Consider the following 9,025-nt stretch of genomic DNA (forward strand, 5'->3'; position numbering starts at 1 on the left):
AATAAAAAAAAAACAGACGAAACCTTATAATATGGGAAATTGACAGTTTTTCCATCCTCGAAAAATGATTTTGCTTTCTTAAGAACTCTAAAATAAAAGTTATTGACGCAAGAATCAGAAACTACGACTATCCAAAAAACCAGAATGCAAAAGATCGGTTGCATACCTTGAGTCTTATGTTTTTCAAGATATTCTTTTGGATTAAAATTCCTCAATATATACTTCCACGAGATCTTCTTTTTGGCAGCTTCTTCTTCTGTTTCTGGCGGATCATTGATTGGATTCAGGCAAAATGGCTCCCAGTGGTCACCGTTGATACCACAACGATGACATCTCATGTAAACAACTCGATGAGTAAATACTGGCTGGTAGACACCATTTTCATCGACATAAGATGCCGAAGGAACATAACCAAATCCCTCTGGTAAAGGAGGCTTCTCTGTCTTGGCAGGGGTTTGGTTTCGGCAATGGAAACATTTTCGAGAGACAGGAGATTTTGATATCCCTGCCTTCCTGCTTGATGGTTGCAGTTTCCCTGTTAAATAAAAAAAAAGAAAAAAAGAGTAATGATGAGATGACAAAAGCAAAAGAGCAGTAATGAAACATAACATAGGGAGGCTAGTTGTAGTTGGATGCAATGACATCATATATGATCCCATCATTGCAGAAAGCACAAAATTTGGGCACACACACGTAACACATGCTTAATTTTGCAAAGAGAGAAAGTAAAAAGAAAACATCATTTCAAGAACTCATCTCAGCTGCAAAACCCTGCTCAACCGAGTTATGTAATTAATATATATTTATTTTCAAAGTACTAACACACTATACATATAGATATTGGCTGGTAAAATATGCAGAATCCAAACCAGTAATAATAACGTGAGTGAAAAAAAACATCACAGATGCAACCTAAAGTATTTGGAACTTGACGGTTTTTCCATCCTCGAATTACGATATTGCTTCCTTAGGATTCTAAAATAAAATTCATGGGTGAAAGAACCAGAAACTGTGATTATCCAAAAAACCAGAATGCAAAAGATCAGTTGCATACCTTGAGTCTTATGTTTGTCAATGTATTCTTTTGGATTAAAATTCCTCAATATATACTTCCACGAGATCTTCTTTTTGGCAGCTTCTTCTTCTCTTTCTGGCGGATCATTGATTGGATTCAGGCAAAATGGCTCCCAGTGGTCACCGTTGATACCACAACGACGGCATCTCATGTAAGCTACTTGATGAGTAAATACTGGCTGGTAGACACCATTTTCATCGACATAAGATGCTGAAGGAACATAACCAAATCCCTCTGGTAAAGCAAGTTTCCTAGTTTTGGCAGGGCGTCGGGGTCGACAGGTGCAACAAGAAGCATTTCGTTTTCGTTTTCGTGATTCCCCTGATGAGATAGCAAAAGCAAAAGGATGAGTAATAAGGAATCTGGATGCAATGATTCTATCAACAAATTGTGGTTTTCTTCAAAAGAATATGAAAATCATATAACTTCTAGCAGGCAACCTAAATAACTCTATATAGATTATTACCTTCATCAGTCAGCATCTGTTTGTCGCTGTCGATCTGATTAGGGCTGGGCTCGGGTCGGGTCGGTTCGGGTTTTTGGAAAACCCGACCCGAAACCCGAAAATAACGGGTCGGTCGGGCTTTTTCAAATATGAACCCGATTGAGACCGGCCCGATTCGGGCTTTCGGGCTTTTTTCGGGCCCAAAAAGTTTCGGGCTTTTTTCGGGCCCAAAGAGTTTCGGGCTTTTTCGGGCTTTTTTCGGGCCCAAAATTATATGGACCAATAAGTTTATGACGCGTGGCAAAATTTTGTATTTCGGGCCTAAACGGGCTTTCGGTTCAGGACCGAGCCCGAACCCGAAACCGAACCGAATTGAGAGCATTTGGGCCGGTTTGTGGCCCGGACCGAACTCCTCCCATTTTGGACCGAACCGATTGGGCCCGATCGGGCTTTTGGGTCGGTTTTTTTGGGTTTTTGGGCCCGAACGCCCAGCCTTAGATCTGATCGTCGGGTTCGTCGCTGGAATCCAAGTCGCTCGCATCGGTCCATTCCGGTTCGGTGTCCGTCGGCTTCTCTAGCTCGGGGGATTTGGGATCTGGGATCTGTTTGTAACCATCATAGTTCTGTGCGTCACAGTCGTCCACTGCGCGAAGATCGAGCGGCGCTTCCCCTACCAACATAATCTCTAGCTCGGCGGATTTGGTATCTTGGGATCTTTTGCCCTCCCGTGCCTTTTATATTCGCGCGCTGCCATTATCTTTATCGGAAATAACTCGGTGACCAGCTATCTTATGAGAATTATGGATGAAAAACCCGAATGAGAGAGATCGACAAGTATAACAATAATTATAAACAAATATGCTAAATACTCAAAATTTTCTGTTATGTGTCTCATGTTCATTGGTTGTGCCTTTGTCACCAAAGACGGATTCATCTTTTTCATTATCTTTCTTTAAAGTACAAGCCCAAAGCCCAACCCATATTTAGCCCAAAAACCTAGTTTAAACTCGGGTTGCCACTTGGTTTGGTGATTACCAGAACCGACCTTAAAGTTTATATTCTAAAATTACTAAAATAGTTGGTTTAATTTTAATAAATAATTTAGGGTGCGTCTATTGTCATTCCACAAACTACTTTACGCACCCCACATGTTGTTGATTTATTGAAAGACAAAAATACTCTTATATAAAATTACAGTAAGGGACAATAAGTTGTCACAAATTACGTACAAGTTCGTTTTTCTTTTTTATCTTTTTCTTTTGGCTAAACACGTACTTCATAGACCATAAAAAAAAATTTATCATATTCGGTTGTTTTATAGAGTCTGAAGACGCTAGCATGTAACATGAAGATGAGGTGATGAACTGTTTGTATTTTTTTTTTCTCTTGTTTTTTTTATTGATGTTTCATCTATCATTTTACTCGATTTTTTTTCTTCAGTTAGTGATTTTACTTATAGAAAATTTCACATAAGTCCTTTTTTCAACATTTTATCCTTTATAAGTCCACCATGATATTTTTGTCCATACCGGTCCACTTTTTCAGTCCAAGCCCATCAATTTATTTTTTGTTCTACCTAAAATAGCCTCTCTTCACTCTTTTTACCAATCCAGTTTCTCTCTCGTTCTTTTTTTTTTGGTCAAAGTTTCTCTCTCGTTCATTCTCTCTTTCTCTCACTTCTCTCTCTCCGCTCTCTCTCCATTCTTCGATGGCCGATGCTGCCGCCACAACGAAGACGACCGACGTGGCGCTCCTCGACGACGACCGTCGCTGCGCTCCTCAACGACGACCGTCGCTGCGCTCCTCGACGACACGGCCTGGATTCCAAATCGAGAAGGCAAATCCGGTCGGCGTCAGAGGATAAGGTGTTGAGTAAGAGGTCGTGGAGGAGCGAGGAGAGTGGAGCAGAGCTTGTTTCCGACGATCTCTAGCGACGTCGTCACCGATTCACCTAACTCAGAGGTCACCGATTGAGAAATACCAGATCTAGTCGACGACTTGTAGATCTCCGGAGCTCCGATTGGAGGTGACTGTTCTGATTACATGATAGTGTAATTTGGCCAGAGTTTCTTTCCTTGGTTTTGAGAAAAAGTAAACAAAGAGTTTGCTGGTGGTAGTAGCTTTTGTGACTGGTGGTAGTAGCTTTTGTGTTCGTCGAAAACCTCACAGTAGTAGCTTTTGTAGGCGGTGGTAATAGCTTTTGTAGGCGGTGGTAGTAGCTTTTGTGGCTGGTGGTAGTAGTTTTTGTGTTCGTCGAAAACCTCATAGTAATAGCTTTTGTAGGCGGTGGTAGTAGCTTTTGTAGCTGATTGTAGTATTTTTTGTGATCGTCGGAAACCTCACAATAGTAGCTTTTGTAGGCGGTGATAGTAGCTTTGTAGCTGGTGGTAGTAGCTTTTGTGGCTGGTGGTAGTAGTTTTTGTGTTCGTCGGAAACCTCACAGTAGTAGCTTTTGTAGGCGGTAGTAGTAGCTTTTGTAGCTGGTGGTAGTAGTTTTTGTGTTCTTCAGAAACCTCACAGTAGTAGCTTTTGTAGGCGGTGGTAGTAGCTTTTGTGGCTTGTGGTAATAGCTTTTGTGGCTGGTGGTAGTAACTTTTGTAGGCTGTGGTAGCAGCTTTTGTAGACGGTGGTAGTAGCTTTTCTAGCTGGTAGTAGTAATTTTTGTCATCGTCGGAGGTCGGCCGGAAACCTCGCCGGAGGTTGGCCGGAGACTATTCCGAAATGATAGTGGTTGTTGACTTTTTATACTAGTGGCATTCTTATAAATATAAAAGAGAAAATCTAATTTATTTTGTTGGATGACGGTCTGTAATTACGTTGAACTTCAATACTTAATACAAAACCTTATTTAGACTTGGGTGGACTTATGTGAGTAAAAATGTTATGGTTGATCTATGTGACTTCAATTTTTTTTTTCTTTTTAGAGTTCAAGGTCTATTGAAATAGCTTGATATTATGTGTAGAGAAATTCTTGCGTGCGAGAACCGCATCAGGTGTCTCATACGACCACCCAACCAAAGACAGACACGTAAGACATTTTTTTCTCACGTCAGCTTTGTGGAAGAAACGCTCCAGAATACCGAACAAACTTCGATCATCGAGAAAAACCCAGGCTTTCGACGTCGTTTTCGTCAGAATTAGTTATTCTCGATCACGCCAGAGAACGGCGATGGGATCATGGTCATTCTTGCTGGCGGCGATTTAGGGTCGAGGTTCTCCGATAAGGGCCCATTTGAGCTTGACGGTAAGAAACGATTTCTGGTATTGAATTTGATACTGAAATGAATCAAAATGTGAATGATGCGAATCATATTGGGGTGAATGTGGGTAGCTTTGTATCTGTGAGTGTTGGATTTGGTGCTTAATAGTGGAGAAAGATGAAATCTTGGATTGATTATGATGCTAGTTTGAAACGATTATAGTTAAGGTTGACTAAGATGGGAGAAACAAGGTCTGGGTGGGTGGTGGTGGTGGTGCTTGAGTGTGAGATTGAGGTGGAGGCATGTTGTTTGATCGAAGATCTGCTTCCTCCGATCGATTTCTTTTTTTTTCTTTTTGCAGCAATGTTACGTCAGCAAAATTATAACAGGTGTCTGTCTCTGGTTGGGTAGTCGTATAAGACATCTGGTGCAGTTGTCGCACACAAGAATTCCTCTTGTGTGTATCGCAAATGAGCGAAAAAAGAATGTAGGGTGAACAAAGTAGAATTACAATTAAAAAAATATAAGTAGTGGGGTGTGAAGAGAATATGGGATGAGTAAAGTGGTTTGTGGAGTGGCAATAGACGTTAATTTACCGACTATCTAAATATTAACTTATTGATCTAGAACAACTTGCAGAAGAGTTCGATGAGCAGCTGGAAAATCAACGTCATAAGCAAGTTTAAATTTCTTGTTATTCTTAGGATTATGATTTATGATTCAATAAGGATTTCTAGTTCCATTAGGTTTTGTTATTTTGTAGTTTCATTATAAATAGGATTTAGTCATGAGTTAGAGCCTATATAAGACACCCTCTATGTTGTATTAGGCATTCAATTCATCAATCATATTATTATCAATCAAACTTAAAAGTTTTCTCTTATTTTTCCAGAGTTCTGCCTAAAAGCGTAAACTCCATTTTTTCTAAGGCTAAACACTTGTTAGCCCCCTATATTTCCCGCTGCGTTAGTTGGAAATAATACCTCATTTGAGGGAGTTACAGACATTGCAGGGAGATTAGGTTCCATTGCTCAAGGCTCTTAGCAATTTCAGAGAGAGAGAGAGAGAGAAGTTAACGTTACAATATTGGATGAAGGAGAAGAAGTAGGAGGAGTGCTTTATTGAAGAAAGGATTTCTATTTTCTTTATAAATGGCGCAATTCGCCTTGCTGATTATGACGTCGCTCTGCTTTTCTGTTCCATTACTTCCAAAATAATGTCATTTCTTCCTTTCTTTTAGACGTCACATACATATCAATTTAGTTGCTCGATAAAATCATGCTAAAGTTAAGTTGTTTTGTTTTTCACCTTTAGATTTACATCTAACGGTGATTGACTATGATTTCCCTTTGTCACTAGGTAACCATGCAGTGGCGTAGCCAGAAACTTTTTACAAGAGGGTCAAATTTTAGATAACTTTTCATATACCACATAAAATTCTAGATAATGGATTCTTAGACATAGCAGTCATTCTAGAGTTATTATTGAGGAGGAACCTGAAAAAAAAATTCAACAACAAAGAAAATAGGGCTTGAGATTTATAGTTGATCTGGACCGCTGTATTACTTAGTCCCATAATCTTAATTTATTTTGCATGGGTAGTAACAATTTTAGCTAAACCTAAATTATGGGAAATGGAATAGAGACGAAGGTTGACATGTGACGATGTACGTAGTCTTGGAATATTAAGATAGAAAAATAAGAAAAAGATGGTTGAAAATATATAAAAATCAAGAAAAGAAAAAAAATACATGATAGAATTTAGCCTATTAGGTAGATTTGTAAGTGTTTGCCAAAAGACGTCTTTGTGTCATAGGGGTCAGATATGTAGTGTTATGATCTAAGTTGCATGGACAAAGACACGGACACGGCGCGACACGGCGACACGGCAAAACTCAAAAACTGAGTTTCCGACACGGCAAACAGAATTATATATTTATGTATTTTTAATAAATAAAAAGATACTAAAATATAATTATACACAAAATTTCATATAATTTTACAGGAAATAAAGAACCTATCGATTAATTTCTTCGTCTGCGACGTTTTTTGACTTTCCTCTCTTTGTTTGTGTGCAACTGCGCGACGGACCTCTAATGCGCTCATTTATTTATTTTTATTTTTTTTAAGTGAGAAAAGCTGACGTGGCGTGTTGTAAATAGACGTGTTGGGCTGGTCAACGTGTCGGAAAAGCCAAATTTTTCAGATACGTCACGTGACGTGTCGGACACGTTTTTTACCATGTCGGTGTGTCGGGTGTGGAGCGTCCATGCAACATAGGTTATGATAGTATGTACGATAGGAAGTAAAAAATTCAACCAATGAGAAACATGGTAAAAACTTGAGAAGGGTCAGTTGACCCCTTTGGCCCTATATATTGTGGCTACGCCACTGTAACCATGTGAACACCACTGAGTAGTTATATGTTTATACAAGCAACAAAATCATACAAGAGTCAAGAAATTGTATGTGCACTCCTAGGATCTCGTTTGCTTAATATTGTTGTTATCTGCTATCTTTAGAAGTTTAGACAACTCATAAGTGGAAAATTCTATAATGTGTTAACGTATGTGAATGATGTGATGTATCAACTTTGTAAATTAAATCCTCAAACCAGTAATATTAGTCCTTGAAGTTGTAATATGAGTCTTTAATGTTGTAAAATTTTCTAGTTACAACATTAGTAATAATCATGAGTCTTAAAAATGGTAATTGAGTCCTTAAAGTGATTAAAAAAGTTGTTACAATTTTCAGGACTCATATTACAACTTTGAGGACTCAATTACCACTTTAAGGACAAATGAGGACTAATGTTGTAACTAATTTTTTTTACAACTTTAACGACTCATATTACAACTTTGAAGACTAATATTACTACTTTGACAACTCATTTTACAACTTGACGACAAAATTGATGCATCACATGCATCAACACACCCTACACTTACCCCTCATACGTTGGCTAGAAGTTTAGAAAACTCGATGATTTTGATCAGTTCCGAAACCGTACACATCAGCCAACTTAATATGATCGATATGCATATTGTATGGTGATCGAGAATACAAGTAACAAGTTTGTTAACCAAGAAACATCCACACTAAGCTAGGTCTTTCATATCATAATTGAGGCCGTATCATAAGAATATAGGCATATGTACGTACGTATATTGAGAAGTGAACGTACATATTCCAATTCTACGTACAAGTTGCATAAACTGTGACGAAGATGATGGAATGGAGCATAATGATCATTACATATGATGGATGAAACTTTAGATTAGTGGATACAAGAGACGCATATGCAGTGATCGAATTATGATGTTTGCAGGGTATGGCATATTGGCATACATGTACAAGTAGGGTGACTTTAGAAATTCCAAAACGCCGAATTCTCAGGTGCAATAACATGTACTTGTAACTGCAGAAGGCTTCTTCCCATTCTAAGTTTAATAAATTTGTTCTCTTTTATTCAACACCACTGTCAGATAGCATGCCAGCTTCTGGGGTTCAAACCTCTACAGCTGCACTCTGCAGGAAATTTAAGCCTTATAGAATGGTACATATAACAATGTTATGGCTCTATTGGATATTTGGATACTATGGCATTAGACGATCGTTTGATTCGTTTCATTTAAGACGATAATCTAAACATTTGGAGTACGTTATAGAAGTGTTTGCTTGATAGAGTTAATTGGAAGACGAAAATGTGGAAATAGCTGGTAGCATTGTCGGAGATGATAAACAACTACTGGCTACTGTTTATTGATTTTCGACATCTCTAGTTCATTTTTTTTCTAAACTTAATGTTTAAATCTCTAACTAGCTAGTAACAACAACGTTACAAGTATTATGGCACAAGTATATATGTAGATGTAAAATTGTGGTACACATTAGGATTAATTACAAAACACCACCCGAACTATGATGCTATTTTCATTTTCATACCTAACTATCAAAAACTTGCATTTTCATATCCGAAGTTTCGTTCCGTTAGCATTTTGATACCCTGACCACTAATACCGTTAAATTTTGAGAGTATTTCCGTCATTTCAATAAATATATCATTTTTTACATTTACTTTAACAAAATAATTTATTTTTTGAGGTTATCAAATACAAAATTAAATAGAACAATTTACTTTAAAAAAAAAAACTCCAAAATTATTTTATCAAATTTTATATAAACATGTTTAATCTATTTATTTTGGTTAAATATACCATGTTTATATAAAATATGATAAAATTTACATCGATATTCGATATTTTCTCGACATGATTTTATTTTAATTTATTTTATTTTGTTTTG

This window comes from Fragaria vesca, linkage group LG1 (genome assembly GCF_000184155.1).
Source record: "Fragaria vesca subsp. vesca linkage group LG1, FraVesHawaii_1.0, whole genome shotgun sequence".
Lineage (NCBI taxonomy): Eukaryota > Viridiplantae > Streptophyta > Magnoliopsida > Rosales > Rosaceae > Fragaria > Fragaria vesca.